We start from the raw sequence: 25,155 nt of genomic DNA on the forward strand, positions 1-25,155 counted from the left end.
CTGGCAAGCCCTACAAAGAGGGGGAAATCCCCTGAGGCATGAACAGGTCATATGCCTTGTCAGGCTCTGTGTCCCCGAGAGCACAAGGGACTGCCTCAAAACACCACATTGCCAGCCTCCCTGCAGTTCAGGGGGCAGCCCAGGTGTCCTCACCCAAGAGGGGAGAGGAGGAGAGGCCCAAACCCTCCTTACCTAGAGCGGTGAGACTCTGACGAGTCTGCCTCAGTTCAGCAGACTTAAGCCAGTAATTGACCAGAGCACACCTGCGTCTGCTTTCACTTCTCTAGAGCCTGCAGGGAGAAGCGCTGGAAGCCGGTACCAAGGAAGTGCCTCTTGGTACTAAGAGTGCAGGGGGTACTGATTTCCCTCCACCGCCTTATTCCTTAGACTTTGACAGAGGAGCTGTTTATTACCTCCTCCATTCCTCTGCTAATTGAGAGCTCTTTACATAGCCCGAGGTTCTCCTGTTGTGACACCCCAGCAACTGTTTTTTCTAGTTGCTCAGATTCAGAGGAAAACATTCCTCCTGAGAAACACACACAGAGGCATGCTTACCTACCACAGCCACAACACTGGCAACAGCAGTGGATGCCCCCACCTATACCACCCAGCTGGCTTTATTGGGACCCGTGGGGGGCATTCAGACGACAGCCTTGGTCACGGTACCTGCCACAACCATTCCTGGTGCTGAGGGGCAGACCCCCCAGACCAGCACACCATCTCGGCTCAAGGCTAGCAGCATTCTTCTCTACGTGGCAAACCATCACGAACAACCAGTGGGTCATGGAGATTGTGCAGACAGGTTATGTGACCCCGTTTTACCTCCAACCCCCAACTGTATCCCCCTTCCCCGTCCCTTTTCAGGGACCTCTCTCAAGAGTTGCTGCTCGTGCATGGGGCACAACAATTACTTTGCTTGGGGGCCATAGAAGAGGTACCCACCGAGAACAAGGGAATGGGACTCTATTCAAGTTACTTCCTCATGGAGAAGAAGTCAGCAGGCTGGAGACCAATATTAGACCTCGTATACCCAAATCGGCACATTCGATATCAAAAAGTCAAGATGGTGACGCTAGCCACTATTATCCCCGCCCTGCAAAGAGGGGACTGGCTGTCCGCTCGGGACCTACAAGGTGTATACTTCCATATATCTAGTCACCCAGCATACAGGAAGTCTTCAGGTTCACCATAGCAAATCAACATTACCAATACGGGGTGCTTCCCTTTGGCCTCTGTACAGCACTGAGGATCTTTTCAAAGGTCCTGGCAGTGGTGTCCCCTTTCCTGAGAAAAAAGGGAGGAACCATCTCTCCCTATCTAGACAATTGCCTGAGAAGGGGTCAATACCGGGTGCAAAAAGAGCAAGCAATGTCGTTCACCAGGATTCTTTTCTACAACCTCAGCCTAGGCATAAACCTTCAAAAGTGCACCCATACAACAACCCCAAGACTCGAATTCATAGGGGCACCCCTAGACTGCCAAGCTACTGCAGCCTCACTCCCATCATGCAGGCTGAAGGCAATACAAGACCTTGTCACTGGTTAGCAGCTTTCACCCACCGTACCTGCCAGACAATGCCTGTGCCTACTAGGTCACATGGCACCAGCGATATTGGTGGTTCCACACGCATGTTTACGAATGAGACCCATGCAGGCATGGTTCAGAGCAGTATTCAGGTCCCACGTACACCTGCTGAACAAGACACTGAGCATCCAAGCCAAGGTCAGGAGCTCTCTCACGTGGTGGACACAACCCAGCAATGTGTGCATAGGGGTGCCTTTCCAGAGACCCCTCCCATGTGCGTAATCACACCAGATGCCTCCCTCATGGAATGGCGTGCTCATCTCAGGGACCAAGTAGTCCAGGGTACATGTTCCCCAAGCGAGCAACTGCAACACATCAGTCTCCTAGAGTTGAGAGCAGTTTGATATGTGTGCATGCACTTCTCTGCCCAGATGTCTAACGCAACAGTATGCGTACTAACAGACAATGTGACAGCCATGCATTATATAAACAAGCAGGGCGGGGTACACTCAAAACAACTGTGCCAGGAAACAGTACTACTCTTGGAGTGCTGTGTCCTCTGGCAGCTCCAGATGGTTGCAGCTTACATCCCGGGCAAGAACAACATACTGACAAACAATATCAGTTGCATTTTCTCAACAGACCATGAGTGGGAAATCAATAAGTCCTCCGTCCACCACGTTTTCCACAAGTGGAGCTTCCTGATGATGGACCCGTTTGCCACAGCTATCAACACTCTGCCCCCTATTTTGCTCCAGATTTGGATTAGGCCACAACTCTCTGGGGGATGCATTCAACATCACATGGAATGTACTTTTAATGTATGCATTCCCACTGATGCCCCTCACTCAGGGTGTGATGGTCAAGATAATGTGGGATAGAATTCAGATCATCCTCCTAGCACCCAGATGGCCCAGACAAACCAGGTTCTCTGACCTGCTGCTTTTCTCCAGGCGTCTCTGTTATTGCTTTCTTCCTGTTCCAGTGCTCCTCGCTCAGCAGAATGGCTCAGTGTGCCACCTAGCCATTGACCGTCTCCACCTGCACGCATGCTACCTGGTTGGATGATGGGTCTGGAGCTCCTATGCCCAGTGCAGGTTCAGATGATCCTGGAAAACAGCAGAAGACTGACAACAAGAAAGACATATTCTCACAAGTGGCAGCATTTTACACCATGGTGCCAATCACAATCATGCGACCCAATGTAATCAGGGGTTCCACAAATACTCACCTAACTGACCCACCTGTGTAACAAATGAACCTATCAATAAGTACCCTCAGGGTCCACCTAGCTGCCATATCAGCATTCCACCCACCAATTCAGGACCATTCAGTCTTTACTCACCCTTCAGTCAAACAATATGTCGGGGTCTTCAAAACCTGTTTCTCCCATTAAGGAACCCTTACCAGCTAGGAACATCAGTTTAGTTCTCACATCTCTCATGGGGAAACCCTTTGACCCATTGGCCACCTGCTCCCTGCTACATCTCTCCATTAAGGTAGCTTTCCTTGTGGCAATAACATCAGCACGCAGGGTGGCAGAGATCAGCACTCTCCCTACGCAGCCTTTTACAAAGACAAAGGGGTACTATGTATGCTCCCTAAATTCCTCCTGGAAGTGCTCACCTCCGTCCATTGTAATGAGCCAGTCTGTCTTCCGGTATTCTTCCCCAAACCACATGCCAGTGACGAGCACAGGTTCCTGCACACCCTGAAGGTATGGCAAGCACTGGCCTTTTACCTGCAAAGAGCACAAGATTTCTGTAAGACAACTCAATGGTTCATTTCCATGGCAAACAGGTGCCATGGCATGCCCATTTTCAAGCAGAGATGCTCTAATTGGATTTCTGGATGTATAAGACTCACCTATGCTAACGCGAATAAACAGCCTTCTGCAAATCTTCGGGCACATTCCTCACGGGCAATGGCCACATCTACCGCCTTTCACCAGTGCGTATGCACAGAAGACAAATGCAGAGCAGCAGTTTGGGCTTCTGCACATCCTTTTACATGTCACTATGCCATACAGACTTACTCTAAACTCTCAAACCAAGTTCGGCCTCTCCATACTATTATCGGCTGACACGAGATCCTAAACTCCCACCTCCAAACCTTGAAACGGCTCTGTAGTCACCTAAGGTGGAGCACCCGCGGGACCCTTGAAGGAGAGGTTACTCACCCTGCACAGTAACTGGAGTTCTTCGAGATGGTTGTCCCCGTAGGTGCTTCACCACCCACCCATCTCCCCTCTGCTTTGGATTTTTATCTAGGTGTCCAGATCAGAGAAGAACTAAGGTGACAGGCTGCCCACGCATGTGCAGTAGCTGTCACAGGTGTCTCGAGCCTGTGCTCTGTGCATGTAGGCAGCCAGTTGAGGGGCACTGCTAAGAAAGTCTTTGGCTCGTGAGCGCAGTGGTGCTGACACACCTAAGGTGAAGCACCCATGGAGACAACCATCTCAAAGAACTCCAGTTACTGCGTAGGGTGAGTAACCTCTCCTTCCAAATCTAAGTATGCTGGTAACTTTCTCGGCTATTAATAGTTTTTGAATCTCTCAATTTCTCAGATATCTGAGAATATGTTGAGTTCTAAATTAATCACTTCCACTGACAATCAAATGCCTCTTCTTTGGAAACTGTAATGTCACATACTTACTACCTCACCAGACATCCTTCCTCTTCCAGCAGAAAATAAGATAGACAAGAAAGAAATTTCTGCTGAATAAAGAAGTAGAAGCAAGATCTTTTCAGGACTTCATTATGCATTTATAAATAAATAAAAGGCAGAGACTCATTTCATTTTTTTTCAGATTGCCTATAACTTCATTTTGCTTATTTCTCTCCACTCCCATGCGCTATATCCTCCCATAAAAACTTTCTTTTGATATTAATGCAGACTCACATGAAGAAGCTGTGCAGTGAAACATTGTTCCAATTCACTTGAAAATATTTCTAAATGAAATTCCTCAAAGCGTTCAAAACCATTAGTCTGTATCTTTAAAAAAGCAATTTCCTCCCCTTACCACTTCAGTTCAGTTCTTGTAAATTTCACCGTTCATGCACTGACAGTCAGACAGGTAATGAATAATTTTAATAGTTTCTTACTATACCAGAAAAATCATCTCAGAAAGGAATACTGTCTTTAATTATTCCTGGCAGTGTACTTAAGTCGTTTAACATATTCCAATTAAAAAAGATGCTCAAAATATAGCTGAAATAGGGGTTAAAATACTTTGTGGTCCTCAGTGACACATTCCACCCTTATAAGGCTCTTAAATTATAATTGGATTTAAAGTAATTGTTGAGAAAAACAGTCAACTTCATAGCAAGGGATTTTTATTTCCCTTATTAACACTTTCTTACAATGCTAAAAATAAGTAAAGAAATGAAGAAATAAAATGAAGCTCCCAGAGAGTGTCTTATAAGGAAATAAGTACAGCACTTCTGTTCTGCAACATGGGTTAATAATGATTGATTGCAATCTATTTTTATTAACTAGAAGAAGAAATGTGGCATAGCAATATTTAAGGAAATTAATTGTAATTTTCTAATCTGGAAATTAAAGTGCAGCTGGGCATGAGTACAGTTAGTGCAGTTTTGTGACTTAGCAGTCATGACAAATTATCTTCATCTGTTTTAAGGAAGAGTTGGATTTTTTTTTTTTTTTTTAATCTTTACTGAATTTTGCAACTGCATCAGTTTCAGGAAAGCTTTATGTGTAAAGGAGTTAGAGATGCCCATTCATTCTGAAAATGTCAATTGAAGCTCAGCAGCATTAATTAAAGCACTTTCTTTTTTCCTCTTTGTCAGTGTCACACTGTAGTTTTTATAGAACATTTGTATAAAACAGTGATTACTGGTAATTGACCTACATATGTTGAATAATTTTAAAATGCTACTTAGAGTTTAATGTTCCTTGTAAATCAAGAGGCTTCCAATTAAATAAAGTTCTTCAGATAATCACTTTCAAAACTAATCAAGTAATATAAGGTTGTTACTAAAGCTCTTATTGACTTAATTTTGACAAATTAGTAAATGCAACCAATGCAATTACTATAATGGTTTTATCAACATGCATTTTTCATAGTTTAGCTATAGACCTGTTTTTTCTGCCCCAGAAGGAGAAAATAAAAACTACTTAGTTGTATTAGATTTGGATTTGTTGAAATCAGTCTCTGAACACTGTGTGCCATAATTCTAAAATAATTTAGTGTTGCAGTGATCTAGTATTATAAAGGTACTGCTTTATTGACACAAAAAAATCAACAAGACACATTAAGGAGTGAGAGGTAATAACACTGAATGTTGTTTGCTCTGTTTAAACTCGTTTCTAATCAAGAGTAGCATAGGAGGCACTACTATATTTAGCAGCTTAATAGTATCAACTGTGTAAAATATGTTCTGTTTGAAATAACCCCAAATCTTCAAAAGTCTGAAGTTGGTTACTTAACCACACAAAGCTTCCTGCAAATGCTTAAAGGATTGCTAGCTATGAGGTAACTGGCTGATGGTAGTGTTTTTCAAGAAACTGCAGATGGCCAAAACAAAATTATATTTAAAAAAAGAAAAAGGGGGGGAAGGGGGATTTGAAATATGAAAACCTCCAGTAAAGGCAAAATACTACCATCTACTCCTATCTTAAGGGGTTCATCAAAATTTCCACCCGAATTAACTCAGACTGGACTTCTGCAAATCCATAAAGAACGCTGTCAGGTGGTGCGCCATGTGCAGAAACTGGATCTCCTGGAAACATCTGAAAAACCCCAAAAATGTAATAACCAATTCTAATTAAAACACATATCGGATCAACTTAACTTCTGAGTTTGTTGAGAATCAAAGTAATGTTTCCCTTTTATTATTTGTTATAATTTTATTGTGTTTATTTAAAAAGAAGTAGATCCCATGTATTCTTGATGGCTGCAGCTGGCAGGCACAACAAGGCTTTATAGGCCACACTCACCGATGGAATAGACAGACACTACTGTCATAGTCTGACTAGAGATCTTTGGTGCAGAGGACCATGTTGTTGTTCCGCATATAGCGCCTTGTACAAAGGCATCTTCATCCAGTACTAGCGCTGCTCTACACGGTGGAGGCACAAATACATATTAGCAAACCCAAGTCTTTAAACCAAAATGAAAACTTTGGTTATTCTCTGTTTGCTTTAAAAGGAACTTCCTGAAGCTTTACTCACTGTAACTTGGAATTTCACAGGGGAACTCACTTGGGGTCAGGGAAGAGAACTTTTTAACTTAGTGGAAAAAATACTAGGAGAGGGGCAGAGCTTATGATGTTTTCACTTCCTGTATGAGCACCTTTCGGTATTAAGACAGTAATGTATGTAAATATGAATGCGGAACTCTTTGAGGTTTATATGGCTATTTCTGTGAACGCACAATCTTAGTTCTCTTACAAGTAGGCCACTTCACAGCCAACTTATGGTTGTATTCTGGGATATTAGGGTGCCAGGTGGTATTTCATGTAGTCCTACAAATTAAATCTTAAATTGTATACATAGGTGACTTTGCCTTACATTTTCATTAAAGGTTCTCTAGTAGATTAGTTGATATTCTGTATCATTTAAATGCCTACATACTTCAGTCATGTGTATTCATTTTTACAACTGATCAAATTACCCATTGCAGAGAATGTAGTATGAGTGACCAGTTACCCTGAACATTCATCCTAATAAACCTTTGCTTCCACAAATGTTGATTCAAGGGTGAATTAAAAATAGAGTAAATTACCTCTGAAGTGAAAAACAGCCAAGAATTTTCAAAAAGACCCCAAAGAACTTGTCCAAATTCTTTCTTTTTCCGTAATGTAGAAAATTGTTTTATTCTGCTTAATCTTCTACTGTACTCTGTCTTTCATCTCTTACGTCAGCAGTATTTTCATAGGATACTTTCATGTACTGCAAAATCCTATAGAAAGATGATTAACACTGACTATACGTTACAAAATGATGACTGAGTCATATTGTATAATGTATTGTCTGAAATGATTTCCTAGGCTGTAATTCAGTCATAACTGTGCAGCTGCAGTGTGTGGTTTCAGTACTGAAATGGCTCATACGAAACAAGATGTTATTCAAAAGGAGAGTGAGCCATGTATTCTTATCACAGGTGTTGTTCATTTCTTTTTTTCTTTTTAACACAATTAAAATGTACCTTAAAGATTTGGAATTTTTGTTTCCAGTAAAGCAAGGCTTGCCTGAATTGTCAGTTTCAGTTGACTTTTTTTTTTTAAGAACTTCATCTGGGTTGTGTAGTTTTACTTAGCCCTGTTTTATTTTTCCAATAATTTAAATAACTGTGAAATATATCCCCAGATTGTGCCATATTATTGGGTTTCTGTTGTAGGAATGCTGGCATAATATTGAGGATTCTTCATATTCTTAAGGGAGAGAAATTTATGATTAGATCTGGGAAGTCTCTTGTTAGATAGGAAATCACACTTGCCAAAGAATCCACATCTGATCAGACAGTTCAGGATTAACTCTCTGAGCCACTGTTCCCATTATCTGTTGCCAACAGTTCTGTCTGCAGAGATCATGTTTCTCTATAACTTCATATTCATGTGAAGGCAAAACCAGGAGACATTTGCCCCCCACCCATGATGATCTTCAAGGACTTTTATCTCTTTTCAGGATGTATGTGCAGTATGTATAGTCATTACCCTTATATAAATAACTGACACAGTAGTCAACTTTACATTTTTTAACCACACTTTAAAATGTGAAGTTTACCCAAGGATCAACCTAGCCCTTGGACTCATAGAAGGTTGTGTTTTTAACTAGTGACATCCTGAAGCCTAAGAATACCCTCTGTTCTCCCCCAGTAATGGGATCGGAGAAATGACCCTGCTTAAAGTTGAGCTAGTGTGAGAAAGTTTCAAGTGGACATGCTGTCATGTCCTTCCCCATGCTTCTTGAAAATTAACTTATAAAATATGTGTCACTTGACGATGCTTTAGACAAAATGCATTGTGTAAAAACTTTAAAGTTATGATCTGCTAATCTATTTTTCTTCATGTGTCATTCTTAAATATGAAGTTAGAAATGTGAAGAGTTAATCTGTTTCTAATTCTAAATGTGCTAATCTGGGCCATTAGTGATACTCAGGAAACATAATGGCTCAGTACTCATGGTAACAATCTGTAAATTGGAGGGGGGAGGTTGTAAGCCCAAGCCGTGATTGGTATCAGAAAGTCATGTGGCCATGCTCTCCACTTTAAGAGGATACATGAAGAAACCTGAAAACAAAGAACTCTCGAGAACTCTACAAAAGCTGTAGTCCAGGCCAGGCCAAGCTAGGCCAGGCAGAAAGAGCAACTCTATCTTGAAAGATTCTACCCTAACCAAGGAAAAGGGAGGAGGAACATACTTTGAAACAATTTCTCATAGTATGTTGATACTAAATGGCATGTTTTGTTCATTTTTGCTTAGTAACTTACTTTTTCACTTGCAGTCAGTTAAATCCTACTTTTTATACTGAATAAAAACACTTGGTTTATTGTTAAGTCCTGTGTAAATAATTGTTACCAGGGTCCAGGGAAGCAATCATAGTGTATAAGCTTTCTTTGGAGAAAATTTGCATACAGAGTAAAACAGATTTATTTGGTGTTTCGGTCCCCTTTTGGGCTGTGTGCCTGAGTGCGATCATTGGACTTAGAGCTGAGCCCTCCAAGAGTTAAGCTGGTTCAGCACCTGTGTTGCTCTGCTGGGAGCTGTTACCACAGCTCTGTTGCTTGGCTCAGTAGGATGGGGTGGTGTGGCCAGCGGGCAGGTTGCAGGGTGGTGGTGAGTGGCATGACCAGCAGAGCGGGACCTGAGCGATCCAGCCTGTTACACATTTCCCTTATCGCATACGATTGGCTTCATAAAGAGGAAGAAGGATTTGTTCTGAGTTCTACCAGCCTCCGTACTTCTGAGCTCTATGCATTTTCCCAGAACTGCCATGTCACTTCAGAGCAAGGCATAAAACTCACAGGGACATTACAGATTGGTTCTCTAGGTGAACTGATCCAGATGGGGTGTCCACCAGCAAGTCATCTTTCCCTATTATTCATCAATAGTCTGTGTGGTCAATTACTGGAAATAGCTGGATTGTACGTCATGATTTTTTTGCCCCCTCAGGGATATCATTTGAAAGCCTAATATGGAGCAGGAAGTCATGGTGTGTCTCATATGCTAATACCGAAGGCTGTGTCACCAAGAGTCCTTTCTCCTATTCTGTCCTGAGAGGTTTGGGGAAGGAGAATAGTCTTTTCATGTCAGTGTTGCTAAATTATCTTAATATTCCAAAAGTTAATTCATTTAGTGATAAATGATACACCCTCAGCAAGGCAAACAGTAATAGAATTCCACTAGCAGCTATGGTTGAGGCACTAATATAAGTCATCATCTGGGACACCAGAGGGAAGGACGAAATGAAACTGCGCAACTGAAGGACAATTTAAAAGTGATTAAAAAGAAAATTGAGACATTCATAGAATAACTGATACTGGCAGGTAAGACATTCAAACAGTTGTGTTTATTCCAGAATTTATTCTGCATAGGTTTAAATTTACGTTAAAAAGTTATATTGTTATTTATTTTAGAAAGTTAACTCCTCCTTAGAGAGAAGCAAATCAGAAGAAGCAGATCGTCCCTCAGCAAATAGAATGAAAGACTACTATTTCTCATTGATGCCTTTGAAACACTATTGCAGTGTTTCTCCAGAGTGGATTATAATTGAATAAGTGTGGAAAATATTTATTATAATTGGATTTTAATGGTAGTCATTTATAAATGTACCCCCAATAAAGCGGTTAGTGTTGATGTTTGCCCTTAAGTGATTTCTACACTCTATAGCAAAGAGGGCATTCTTATTATTAGTCTGTCAAAGTCTCCTTGTTGTAGATGACTTTTAATTGAGTATATAATCTTGGTATGTGTGCCTATTAAATACCTTCCCCCCCGCCCCCAAGGAAAACTTATTCAAAGAGACCCATACATCAGGCAGGCTTCTGCTCAGTCTCTCTGGATGTCCGTTTCAGTTTTTTCATACTCTGTAGGGTGTGCAGCACACTGGGGCACACAGAACATGAAGTACGCCCCCTTAAAGAACACGCCTAAGTTGATTTTTGGTTATATTTCAGAGGGATGCAAATCTTCAAATGTACATTCAGCAAACTACACAACACATTTGAGAGTTTAGCAGATCTGGTACAGAAACTGTTTGGTCTGTTGAGTCCCCTGTCTGACTTTATAAGTGTGTTGGCTTACATGGATTCATAGTTTTAAACTGCACCTTGTGAAATGTGGCTCTTGGGCAGCTCTCTGAGTCTTTGAACTCTTTTCAGTGCTTAATGTATTGTGATAAAGCTTGACTGATAGCCAAGGTTTTAATCCAAGTGGTAGATACACCCTGGTTTACTTCTGAGAGAGGCAAACTCTGGGACTATGATTATTTTCTGCCTAGATAATAAAGTATAAATAGTTCTTCAACCACTTGCTCATGTTGGTTCCATTCTAGGTCTGTGTGTGTTCATGTGTGTGCACGCACCTTTGTGCACAGTTGTCAGAGACTGTTTGCCTTAGCAGTATCTGTAGGGTTGACTGCAGTGTCCCCTTGAATGCCCTGCTCATACATTGATATATTAGGTGTTACCAGCCGAACACCCCCCTCAGTTTCCTCTTACTGCCTGTGACTTTGTTGAAGTACCTTTTTTTGCATCACAAGATCAGTGACTTCTTAAAACCCATTGATCTATCTCCTTTGTGTTTGGTGGCTAGGTAATTAGTTAGACCATTGTTGGTCTCCTGTGGTGGTACAGACTCCAGCAGTGCAAAGGCAGTGACACTACACTGATGAAACAGCAGATGCTTAGTTTTTACCAACTGTAATTTCTGTGTTTGAATTATGAGCTGATCCCATGCAGTAGGTCTGCAAAACTTTAAAGGTTTGATGCTGGAATTTTTGGAGCCTTGCACTGAATCGTCTTAACTAATTTTTGATAGCTGTTTAATGGCTTATGTGAAATGAATTGGTGGTCAGGCTCATTTCCCAAAGACTGCTGGCCATGCTGCCGAAACAGCTGTCATGGTTGGCACCCATATTCAGTATGTCATGATAAACACATGAAGATCGAACTATCTTTCAGCCCTGTATGTTGTCATTCAAATTAGGGTTGAACCAGCATGACCAGTCAAGTGAGACAACTGCAGCTGCTCATTTTGCACCTTGTTACAGCTGGGAAAATGGAGCCAAAAAGGTATAAAATTGCTGGCTTGGAAGTTGTAAATACTGTGTAGTTAGTTTGGTAGCAAATTAAAATCTTAGTTATAAACTATTTTAAAAACTATAGCTCTGATTATATCAACACTAGAAAAAAAGAAAAAAAAACACCAGATGCTAATATGTTAAACACACATGGCATTGTTTGATTAGAGGTAGCATATTAATATGTCCTCAGTGTGGAAATTGTATGTATTGAATCTGGTCAGATTCGAAGAAGATTGATCATTTGCTCTAAATTGTTCAGAGAGCATGCTGTATTTTGTATTGAGTATATATAATTCTCATGTCATATTAAAATCACTTTTAATAAGAGAATTCATCTAAAACTTGATGACGACAGTTTATTTAACGTTTATTAGTTTATTTTAAACAGTTATCAATTAAAAACCTTATAAACTGAAGTAATAGAAATATTAATACATGCAATGAGAATTGTACCTCAGGCATCTGTTTATGAATGTCTGTAGCCTGTGATTTGAAGATTTTTTTTAGTACGCCAGGTCTCGCATCCATGCAAGAGCCACACTTCACATTTGTGTTGAAGATCCGCAGTTTTGTCTTCCCAGTTTTTATTTGTGAACTCCTATGGCATGAAGAGTCTTAAATGCATCTGTTGCTTTCGTTATCCTGGTATTGATACAGACATTCATAAACATCCTTCGCATCAAATGGCGAATAGTTTGTCACAAATGAGGAGCTTTGAAACCGAGCAAGACAAGACCCACTTAACATTCAAGAGAAGAAAGTGGGGATGGCTAGGCCGTGCTTTCAGAAAACCAGCATCGTCTATCAAGCTCTCGCATGAAACCTACAAGGAAAAGGCAAAAGAGGAAGACCTTGGACAACATGGAGAAGATCTACTGAGATTGCAGGACCGCAACTGGGGTACTCGTGGAGTCAACTAGAAGTTTTGTCTAGAAACAGTGAAGTGGAGGGGACTTGTAGATGACCTGTGCTCCACTCAGAGTGCGAGAGTTTAAGTAATTCAGTGAGTTAAATGAGTTAATTCAATGAGTTCATGTTAAAGGGTAATTCTACAACATGTTATTTAAATACTCCTATTTTCTGCGATGCTGTGGAGATGTAGCCCTTTCTGCCTGTTTTGGCTCTCGTGAATCATCTGATGGTTAAATTTAAAGGGAGGGAAAAAATTCCTTAGACTATTTCCAGCTTCAGAGTTTAATTTTCTAATTTACATCACAGATTACTGCAAAAAGACTGCTAAACAAATTTAATTTTAATGTAGCTAGCTTAATTAACAGTAGTAACTGATGAATGGCAAAATAATTATTTTAACTATCCTCTTAGCAGTAGATGTTTTATGACACAGTATGCTTGTTGGTGGGATTTTTAACATCTTTGGATTACCCTAATCTTAAAGGGATACTTGGGAAGTTTTAGACAAACTTGTGAGTTACACTAAAATCAGATGAAGAATGTGATGGATTATAACTTTTATAATACATGGGAGCCAGTGAGTCACAACATGGTGCAGCTTTACTGCCTCAGACAATTAGTATATCACGTTTCAGTTAGATTCTTTTAAAGTACCTTTTGGCCATCTGTCAAGTGGCTACCCATTATGTGAAAATGTTGGTTGCCACAAAGTAATCATAAATAGTTGGGGGAGTGGGGAAGAGGGTCACTAGAACATAAATGATAGGTTGTAAGTCTTGTACCTGGGGAAAACTGCAGTGTCTTTATAAGATTACTCTATCAAAGCCCAAATGTGTAAAACCTGAGGGAAAGACAGGCTCATGCCACACATTATTCACAAATGTGCCACTTTTCAGTCTGTACCCTCGACATAAATAAAGAAATATTCCTGTTTAATTTCTAGTGAAGTGTAATTAAACTAGTGCTAATTAATAAAATTTGCCATAGGCCAGGCATTATTGTTTATTTTTGTTTGTCTCTAGGATTGTGTGGTAATTTCATTTATAAACTTGTAGCCCAGTGAAATTGCATCATTCCCCCACCGTCAATGTATGTTAGTTTGTACCATACTGTATCAGGAGGCACAAGCAGAGCACTAATAATAATAATAATAATAACAACAATAAAAAGAAAATCACAATTAACATAGATCTCTTCCAGTATAAATAGCGTGGGTGTCTTCCAGCATATCAGAAGGGTTTCACTTATAAATGTCTCTTCTGAAAAGCAAAATATCTATCAGTAAATTGACTGGGTTCTATTGGATAATAGTATACTGCTCAAAATGTATGTAGTGGGAAAAGAGAGCCTGTAAAAAGTGTGTTAATATGCATTTTAACAGGATTTTGATTTTCGTCTTGATCAGGAAATAGACGTAGGTAATGAAGGATAAAGTCATAATGTATAAACATACTCTGTAGAGGGGAGAGGAACCAAAATTCTTAATTTTTTATGAAGTATTATTGATAGCTATAAAGAGTTATTTCTCAAACCCAAGCAGCCTTAATGCAAGATATTTATACAGTGACAGTTTTATGTTGTAGTCAACCTATACAATTTTGCAGTGTAAGACCTTGCAATGCTATGTTCCTTTTTTTTTTTTTTTTTTTTTTTTTTACAGTTAACTAGAAATACTCTAATCTTTAGCACTGAATGCTCTAGTGCAGCAAAGCAAAGTGCTTTATCCCATGAGTAAGTGTTCTGCTGAATCAGGGGCTTTGACACACACCCCTTTTATTTTCTTCCCCTTTTCTACCACATCAGGTTCAGGCATCTTACCTCTCCTAAGGGCTCTGTGTAACTCTGTATCTCTCTGCTTATCCAGGTTGGTCTGAAAAACATGACAAACTTCCATTTTTATCTTTATACCCAGTTTGTCCTCTTCCCTGCAGCCATCTCTGCGCCATTTTTCGTATACTTGGAATTTCCTGAGGAAAGGCATTCTGTGCTACCTATCTATTAATATGTTCAGTGCTAACCAAAGGAACAGTTAATGCCTGATCTTTCTCCATTATAGTCAGTGTGAGCTTTACCATTTACTTTGAGCACAGGATTATGGCTGATGAGAATTGCTAATTGAAAGCAAAAATCATATGATCCAAGGATAAATGTGTTTATGGAAGAAAAATAAGGGTAGGAGGAGGAAAGGAAGATTGGGACAGGCTGAGAGAAATGGACACTTCATATTTTTCTTAAAACATTTTGCTTTCTCCCCTTTTCTGGAAAGCTGTGTGACTGTTAGGGAATTGTTTTACACCCAGGACAGTTTAGCTGTAAATATTTGTTTAATCTGTATTCCTGATGTGTTGTCTTTGTCAATGTATTTGAATATGTCTATATAAATATGTTAACTTCTCAAAACATTTTAAAATATGGCAAAGTAAAAGATTTTAAAACTCTCCATTTAATACTACTTTATGTAAGTGTCCTAGAATCTCAGAAAATGGGGATTAGAAAGGCCCCTTGTATGTTAGGCATGTTTAAATTATATATTCATATTTATGAATGTGTGCATAATGAAAATAAACAAGGTAAGGCATTTACAAACTAATGCCATAATGCATGTCACAGTTGCAAGTAACTCCTTGGCTGAAAATAGTTGCTATGTCTAAAAAGAAATAAAACAGTTGTTGGTCAAAATGACGATGGTGCGTACATCTTGATATGATTGTTTGCCCTAAGTGTTAAAATACGATTGCCCTAAGTGTTAAAATAATTTTTCAAAGCTTTCTTTGTGCCATGTGTTTTAATAATGCACTACACAGTTAGAATAATTTAATTCCTAGAACAAAAAATGAATCATGTCGTGAAATACCAAGAAAAATAAATGTGAATTATAGTTGAATCATTTTAAGACATTAATTATTTGTAACTTCCAGAGGTATCAATTTAGTATATTTTGATATGCTTTTTTTTATTAGGATTAAGGAGAGACTCACAAGATGATGAAATGAGTTCAGAAAAATGAAGGATAAAAATCCACATTCAAAATGCCCATGTGAAAAACAATAAACATGCTTTAAAGAATATAAAAGTAATCATCTTAAATTTGGCTGTTAAATCTTAATTTTATAAGGTTATGGTATGGTGCTTTATAAGACTGGCCTTTGACCACTTTCCAAATTCTTAGGGTGACCCCACAACATCACTGACAATTGTGTGAATGCCATCATTTATCACGTTGTGCAAATAATTTCACAATCTATGATTTTAATGGAGGAGGCGCAGGGCCTGGGATGGAGGTTGAGTACAGAAGGAAACTTGGAGTAAGTGTAACCTTGGGTGGGCTAGACTTCACTGTCCTTTTCCAGTGCTTTAAAAAAAAAAAAAAGCGCCACTCCCACAGCCATACAGTACTGGAGACCCAGAGTTCGGTCTGTAGGGAATTCCAGCAAGGATTGCCCAGTGTCAGCCTTGCTACATTGAAGTTCCAGAAGAATCTAAAGAAATTAATTGATTAACTTTATAAAATCTAATGAAGAAACAAATTCAATTCTGAAAACAGAACACAGCTAGTTTACAGCCCAGAGATAATATCCAGAATTACAATAAACATAAGTTTAAAAAAAAAAGAGTGCAGGGGGTGACCCAAAAGTAAAATTTGAACTGTTGAGTCCACACAAACTCGGTAAGAAAAGGCAGAGGTCCCAAGAGCTGAGATCTAGTTCACCAGTCCTCAGTCTGTGCTGCTGATCATCAGAACCGTACCATATGCTGTCTGAACCGTCTCTCCACTTGCTTGTAGGGAATCCTCAGCTGAAGTCGGGGCAGCCTTTTCCTCTGCTGTCAATCACTGCTAGGCAGCCAGTTCGCTGATTATACTAGTCAGTTAACTCACAAGTGAGCAGGCTTAAAGGAACCCTGCTGCAGAAGGAGGAACAGTCTGCTTTCTGCTGTGACTCATCTTCCCCACTCTCACAGGCCTCCGAGAAGCTTCTGCCGTGCCAGCTTGCTCATGAAATCTGACCCCAAACTACTGGGCCCGACTCCAGAAACTTCTGGGTGGAGTGGTAAATTTGCCCAGCAACAGTAACACACTTATCTCTCCGCACAGGGGTCTCTTTACAAAAGAGCTCACTATTAGGTACATGGGTTATATAAGCAATTGGGGGGCAGGAGGGTGTGCAGGGTCTGAGAAGCACTTTAGATGAAGGAGGCAGTTGTGACCTGGGGTGGTGGTCATGGATGCTGGAGGAGATGCAGGGTTTGGGCTGTGACCTGGGGCAGTGAACTGATGTTCAGGCGTTTGGCCTGTGACCTAGGATAGGTGAGAGTTGTAATGTAGGGCAGAGGACTGGGGTGCCAGAGGGGCTCAGAGGGTTGGGGCTGTGACAGGAGACAGAGTCTGGGAATGGATATGAGTGCAAGGGTGGAAGAGCAAAATACTATAGGAAGGAAGGGTGTGGGGTGCCAGAGGCACACTCTGGTCAGGAAACTTACCTAGGTAGCTCCTGGCCAGCAGCCCCGCAAGATTCTTAGGCCAGGGTGTCTGCTTGCTGCAGTCTCAGCTGAAAACTGCTGCTAGCGCTGAGGACGATGAGGAGAAGGGAGGGCTTTGTGCTCTGCCTCCTCCCTGCCCAGCAAAATCTTGCAGCTTCTATTGGCCAGAAACTGTCCAATAGGAGATGAGAGAGGTTTTTTTTTTTGTGGGGGGAGGCAGTGCTCAAACCTTCTGCCCCCCACACCCTCCCCCCCAAGCATTTGGAGCAGAGAGCTACATGGAGTAGGAAGCACTGTGTAAGCAGCATTTGGCTGTTCTGTGCCTGAGGCAGTCTGTGTGCTGGATCTGTATCCTGCCCATCTCTGGTATATGCCATCCAATTCTTAGAAGCATCAGTTTCTCCCTCGGTCCAGCCCAGAAGAACTAGACAAGTTGAAGGAGGTGCTCTTTTGTAGTCTTCAGAGTAGCCAGTAGTCCAGTCCACAATCCTTTTGGCAGCATTGCTAGTTTCAGCAAATGCCTGCTTCTGGCAAAAAAAAAAAAAGGCACATATAAATGCCTCTCATATACCTGTAGCTTTTAGATATAACAAAGCAACCACTGAGTAAAACGATCTTTCTGTGGGACTTCATAAATTATCATACTTGGACTGTAGTTGTGCCCAAAACCCCAGATCAGAAATGAAGTGTTAACGGTTGTAGGTGCTGCATTCATGCATAGGAAAATATATTTTTTTGCCTCAAATTGCCTTCTGTGTAATTTAAGTGAAGGCACAACAAGCAAACGTAACAAACGTTAGGTGAGGGGATGGAGGGAATAAATTAAGTAGCATTTATGTACATAAGGTTACTAGAGGCAGTTTTCTATCAAGAGTCCTCTTCTTAATTGATAAAATGAGTTCAACTGCATAATTAGCCCAGAATATTTTCATGTTTTTGTTTCCCTTGTAAATCCTGAACACGTTCCTGTGCAGACTTTGCAGGAGGCCATAAAGTAGTTTGAATTTTTTTGTGTGTAATCCTTCTCTCATAGTAGAATCATATCTTGAAAGGAGCAGGGCTTAGATTGCTTTCTTCTGTCTGAAGAGCAACCACAAAAAGATACTGCCAGAGAGAATATGCTGCTTCTCAATGTATAATTGAGTGAATAACAGGCTTTTTATGGTGGAAGCAGAGCGGGGAAAACCACTTCACCTGCTCGGATTGCTGAAATGTGATTATGTGATTAGTATCCTTTTATTCCCCCTGCAGAGAGTGAACCCACAGTAGTCCTGTAAGAACATGTAAGTGGCACCCAACCTGATTATTCATATCTTATTCAGCCTAGGGCATAGTGTGGTGCTTTTGAAGCACTAACCGTGATGTTCAGAGGTGCTTTTCAGCCTAAGACAAATAGATTTAATTTACTCTGAGTACTGTAGGATATAACAATTTATTAGGTGATGAGCTTTGGTGGGACAGACCCACTTCAGATCTGGGTGTGCCCTACAAAAGCTCATTAAAGACTAACAAAATAATGTATTAGGTAAAGTGCTACATGACTGCTGTTCTCTTTTTGTGAGGATACAGACTAACACAGCTACCTCCCTGTAACTGATCTGTATTTTGTGTGAGTGTGCTTGAATTTTTTTAATAGATACTGTCAAAACTCTTATTAATTTTTGTCAGTTTTCAATTCAGAGGGTGTTTTCATTGGTTTTTGAGACTTTTTTCTGTATTGATACTGACTCTACTCAGCATCTCAAATTGTACAGGTTGTTACAGTAGCAAGTTTTATTCTAATAGCTGTTTCTTTTACAGACTTTCTTATTATTCAGTGGGTGGCATTACTGTAGAATCCTGTTAATGATTTTTGATTTTCTGTTCACCTTTCTTTAGGGGATTCTATTGAAAGTAATTCCCACTACCGTGTATTGCTGCTATCCCTTTTCTGATGTATTCTATTCCCTACTGCTTTTTTAGCTCTTGGAAATTGATTAATTAAATCATCATTGCATAAAATAACAGGAAACATTATCTGTTTAGCTTATTCATTGGTGTATTACAGGAAACATATTTAAGACCTGTGGTGAAATTGATTAATTTTTATTAAAAATAATTTTAATGAATACATGTTAGAGTAGTTTTTCAATTGTAACCTTGACAAATTGCTTTCAAAACCTTATTGTTTCTAATAGTAATGTTTAAATTTTGTGTACTACCCCATTATCCTGTATGTGTCTGTCTTTTTGAGTGTGTCTCTTTCTGCTATGCGCATGCACAGGCTTACATCTAAATATGCTGCTTTAGTTGAGTACTTTGTGCTTCCTGGCCTCTAGTCCTCCGGCCTCAGGATACTACTATTGTCATCGTATTAGGACAGAGAACCAGATGAAGGAAGTATAAAATAATGTCCACTTGAGTATGAATAGATGTACAGTAAAAGCCATGTTATCCGGAACACAAATAACCAGCACTCAGGGCAGCTGTCCAGGGCTGGCTGCCATGCCAGGACCAGCTGCTATGGAGCTGACCCCGGCCTGGAACAACTAAATGGGGCTGGCTAACTAAATGGGGCTGGCTGCTGCAGTGAGGCTCCCTCACACCCTGAGCCAGGGCCAGCTAAGCAGGACTGACTACCCCAGGCTGGGGCCTGCTGACATGGGGGGCTGCCTCCCCTCGACTGCACGTACTAGTTCTTGCAACCAGTGCACCCCAACCCAGGGTCAGCCAAGCAGGACCAATGGCCCCACTCGACTAACCAGCAAATTTGATTATCCAGCAATCCCTGTTTCCCAGGGACGCCAGATGATCAAGTTTTTACTGTACTACTTTCACATTGTTCCCTTCTGAACAATGAGGGAAGACTAGAAAGGGTTAACAGGGAATAGAAGGATAAACAACCTGAATGGAGATAAAAAATTAAGCCTAATTAAGAGTGTATATTGGCTATTTTAATTAGTAACCTCAAAGTTAACCAGCATCAATAGGTGCAGTATTGCCAAACCCAGGTGTTCAAAAGGGGCCCCAAAATCCTAAACAGCACTGCTCGAGGAGTGGCCCAGTGAGCGTATTGTGTTGCCCTGATAATATGGCAAGGAATCTAGTGGCACCTTAAAGACTTAACAATTACATTATGTCATAAACTTTTGTGAATTGTAGCTGATTTCATCAGATGAATGAAGTGGAGGGGGAAAAAAGAAACAGATGGTTGGGACAGAGAGATGGGGGTGTTATACCAGAGTTAGTTCAGTCGGGGTGGGGGTGGGTAGGAAAACTGAGAGAACCTAATTTACTTATTGTAATGAGAGCTATCCCCAGTTCCTGTTTAGACCCACTATGATTTCAAATTTGCATATGAATTCCAGCTCAGCAGTTTCACATTGCAGGCTGTTTTTGAAGGTGTTTTTGCTTCAGAATGGCAGCTTTCAAGCCTGTGATCCCAGGGAGGTTAAAATGCTCTCAGAAGCATTTCTGAGGTGGTACTGTGCAATATGCTCTAATACATGGAGTCATAGGTCTGGAAGGGACCTCAGGAGGTCATCTAGTCTAGCCCTCTCCTTCAAGCAGGATCAATCCCCACTAAGTCATTCCAGTCATATGTGAAGTGAACAAACCTAATACAGACATGTCACTGGTTGTCTGTCAGGAGGCCTCTGGCCAACAGAATGTTTATGGTTAGCGAGAGCAATGTTTTCCAACCAGTGTGCCCTGTGCCATGAAACTTCATCAATTTCCCCTTGCTGTGGCTCTTCGTAGAGCCACCCTGGAGGGAAATTAACCCCACACCAGCTGGAGCTCATCAATTCCCCACCCCCACCCCCACCTCAATCCCTCTCCCCCACCAGCCAGTGGCTATTTGCACAGCCACTGGGAGAGGAAATGCCAACCCTGCAGGACCTTGTATGTGTCAGGAAGGCAGCTGAAATGAGCAAGCTGGCAGGGAGCCCACCCCACTCCCTGCTGTGGCAAAGGGGAAGGAGTAATGGTAGGAGTTTGTTGGAGCTGGAACACAATTTAAATGCCATGGCCTGGCTCCAGCAGGCTGTCGGAGAAAGGAACCTGCTTTCACAGGTACTCATTTACTCAGTAGCCCTAGCATGGCATTGAGCGGAGTTTGCAAATGTGTCTGTGCTGAGTGTCTAAGACAGTGTATTCCGTGGTGGCTTTGAAACATGAATGCATTTGATCCTTGTTTAGCTTGTTGTAGGTTTGCAGCATAGCAATGCATATCTAGTAAGACTGTAACCATAGTAAATGTAAGTAAATGTGATGTTTAAGAGCAATTGGTTCAGCTGGGTATACCGTGCAATTGTCTCATTGAAGTGTGTCATGTTACTGAAAAGGTTGGGAGCCACTGAGCTAGAGAGCACATTTGGGAGAATTTTCTTCACAGATATTTTTGTATCAGCATATGTGTCGATGAATGTTTAGAACATGCTTTTTGTTCCCTATTGATTCCTTTCATTTATTTGATAAAAATGTTTAAAATGGTTGTTCTGTTTATAATACTAGCTTGTTTTATGCCATCTGGTTATATGGCAGGTGTGAGTTTTTTAAAATGTAAGAGGTGGGCATTGAACATACAAAGACCTATATTAGTGTTAACCTTTTTCACGGCTGCTAAGGAACTACACTTAATAAAATATTGTCCTGAAAAAGTGGTTGCGTCAGGCAAGAGCTAGCCTTGAGAACTTTTACACAGTGTATGAGCGCTATTTTTTAGCATTGCCATTATGAATTGACTCATAAACAATGCTTTTCTTTTGCCAGTATTTGCCAGTACTGAGTGCTGGCGCCTGAGCAGCCCCAGCCACGGGATTGGCTGAAAGTGGGGGTGGGGAGCTGGCTGAGTACCAGCACCTCTTTTTTCTGCAATACTGAAGATCCCTGTATGGAGGTAGCAGTCAGTTTAAACTAAATGGAAAGTACCCATGGAGATCCCCCCACCCTCTCCCTGTGGACAGAGACATAAGGGAAGATAACTAATACATTTAACTTGTAATAGTGGCACTTCACATTCATAATGTATCATGTTAACTTTTGAAACATAGACAGAGAACATTATAATGAGCAATGTATTGTACCATCTGCCTAGCTGTAACTAGTTAGTCACATAAGATTCACTGTTTTAAAAAACCATACGTTGTAAGTACTACGTGAGCAGCTACCACAGTGAAGTCCTAGTCCATAGGTCCAGCTCTTAGGCACTACAGCAATACAGGTAAATTATAATGAACGTTATTGCAAGTTTTATTTGCAAAACAAAACCAATCTAAATAAACTTAGTCTGAGATTTTAAAAGAAGAAAAAATGTCTCTCCTATCTGTCTCTCAAACCATCCCCATAGTTTGAACAATGGAGACAGTGAATTGTATATGGATGGTGTACACAACAAACTAACGAATACTTACTTTGCTTACACATAGTGCTTGTTAAACAGCACTAAGTAATCATGGAGTAGGTGCCTTTATAGCTATGAAATTAGCGCTCCCTACAATTAACATCCTGCATCCCAAATTGTGAAGCCATATGCACAAGCCCTTAATTTCAGATAATTTGTATTGGGACCAACAGATCAGAGCATTCTAATTAACCTGAGCAGTTTGTTTACATGGAATTTTTAAAAGTAAGATGACGAGTTTGAACCACAAAATACAACTGATTAGAAAACTCTTTTCTTATCTGACAGCGTTGGGTATTTTGAACAATTATTCAGTCCCAAATCAAGACAAAGTGAAAATCTTGAAAATTTTCCTGAGCTGGAAAGAGGAAAAAAATCATTTAACCAATTTTTACTATACAATTTAAATGGAAATGTTTGGGCTTTTTTTATAAACCAAAAATTTTCATTTAGAAAATATTGAAAAGGGGTATTTCAACAATTTCCAAAAATTTATTTTATCTTTTTGGAAACTGTCACTATCAACTGCTCCTCACAGCAATTTTGCTTTCAATACCACATTTTCCACTTTTGTGTTGTAAAGCCGATAACCCTTGCTTCTCATGCAACTGACTCTCAGCTGTGATACATTCTGGAATCCATGTTTTTCTCCCCCTCAGTTAGATGAAGTAATGATAGATTTCACTAAAACCAGCATTGTACTGCTGAATACTAGAGACAGCAAGTTGTCGATGTTCCTGAATATCTGAATGGATAGAAAGAATATGGTGGTTTTGTTGTGAAAGAAGATGATATGAGGGGAGAGGTGGGCAAAGTCCGGTATCTGCAGCAGAATGAGTACAGATGCCATCTGGCCAATTTGCTGAAGATACCAAAGTTGGTTTGAATTTCAGGTGTACCACCTGCTGGCACAGACTTGCCAGTTTTGACCCATGACATCTATGAAAACCAGAACTAGGTAGTGTTTCAGATAAACGCTATTTTTAATTACTTTGCATAGTTGAAAAAATACATCTGTGCTTATTTTAAGAGACTCTTTTGATCAAGCCGACAAAAGGACACATTGGCTGTGTTTACACGTGCCCCAAACTTCGAAATGGCCATGCAAATGGCCATTTTGAAGTTTACTAATGAAGCGCTGAAATGCATATTCAGCGCTTCGTTAGCATGCGGGCGGCAGCGGCGCTTCGAAATTGACGAGCCTTGCCGCCGCGCAGTGTGTCCAGACGGGGCTCCTTTTCGAAAGGGCCCCGCCTACTTCGAAGTCCCCTTATTCCCATGAGCTCACTAAAATGTGAGGCAAGGTTTCTAACACGTTGTGAATGATTCTTTAACACTGACAGGAGTATTGCAGATTTTAGGGAGCCTGACAGACCTTCCTTATCCAAGATTACATTACAAGGGCACAGGTCTCTACTTCTCCTCTACTAAAAGTAAATATCCAACTTCCAGACTTCAGATAGTATTCTTCCCCAAGAGCTCTTCTAAAGATCCTGGGAGAGTTGTATTTTTTGTTTCACAAAAGGAGGGAACAACAGCCACCAAAACTACACTTGATGGCTGTGTCTACACGTGCCCCAAACTTCGAAATGGCCATGCAAATGAGCTCACTAAAATGAGCTCATGGGAATAAGGGGACTTCGAAGTAGGCGGGGCCCTTTCGAAAAGGAGCCCCGTCTGGACACGCCGCGCGGCGGCAAGGCTCGTCAATTTCGAAGCGCCGCTGCCGCCCGCATGCTAATGAAGCGCTGAATATGCATTTCAGCGCTTCATTAGTGAACTTCAAAATGGCCATTTGCATGGCCATTTCGAAGTTTGGGGCACGTGTAGACACAGCCATCAAGTGTAGTTTTGGTGGCTGTTGTTCCCTCCTTTTGTGAAACAAAAAATACAACTCTCCCAGGATCTTTAGAAGAGCTCTTGGGGAAGAATACTATCTGAAGTCTGGAAGTTGGATATTTACTTTTAGTAGAGGAGAAGTAGAGACCTGTGCCCTTGTAATGTAATCTTGGATAAGGAAGGTCTGTCAGGCTCCCTAAAATCTGCAATACTCCTGTCAGTGTTAAAGAATCATTCACAACGTGTTAGAAACCTTGCCAATGAAGCTGAGTGGAAATTTTCTGTCAGAAATGTCTTTGTCACACTTGAAATCTTCCATGGGACTGTGACTATTTTGCAGAAACTTTCAATAGAAATCTACTTGGTTTCCTGTCATCGGCTCTAGTTGACTCCTTAGCAGCTCCCCAGTGTGTTTGCTGAAGTTATGGGCTCCCAAGGCTTCAAGTTCCTAGGGGACTGAGGTTGTGGGCCATATTTTATTTCAGGCACACTAAAATGTTCCCACTCTAGAGATAGGTCAGTGTTACCTAAACACAACATTGCAGAATTTAACTTCCATGAAAAAAAACATTGATTTTTTGGCTGTTCGTCCCATTCTGAGGTAATTTTTTTCTCCCTGGGGGAGTGAGCAGGGGCCGGGGGGAGCGGATGGGGAAAGTTGAGTGGAATTCAGTTTACCAGTGAGCACCTCTTGCAAAGTATAATCCAGTGTTTAAACTCCTCGATGAAACCAATTGAGAAGCTGTTAAAA

At 40.9% G+C, this 25,155-nt stretch overlaps 1 protein-coding gene across 1 annotated transcript in view; it reads left to right on the forward strand.

Moving 5' to 3' along the window:
- MAN1A1 (mannosidase alpha class 1A member 1) overlaps window positions 1-25,155 on the forward strand; it is a 193,202-nt gene that overhangs the window by 125,993 nt on the left and 42,054 nt on the right. The window lies entirely within an intron of this gene.

This window comes from Carettochelys insculpta, chromosome 3, assembly GCF_033958435.1.
Source record: "Carettochelys insculpta isolate YL-2023 chromosome 3, ASM3395843v1, whole genome shotgun sequence".
In the NCBI taxonomy this organism is placed as follows: domain Eukaryota; kingdom Metazoa; phylum Chordata; order Testudines; family Carettochelyidae; genus Carettochelys; species Carettochelys insculpta.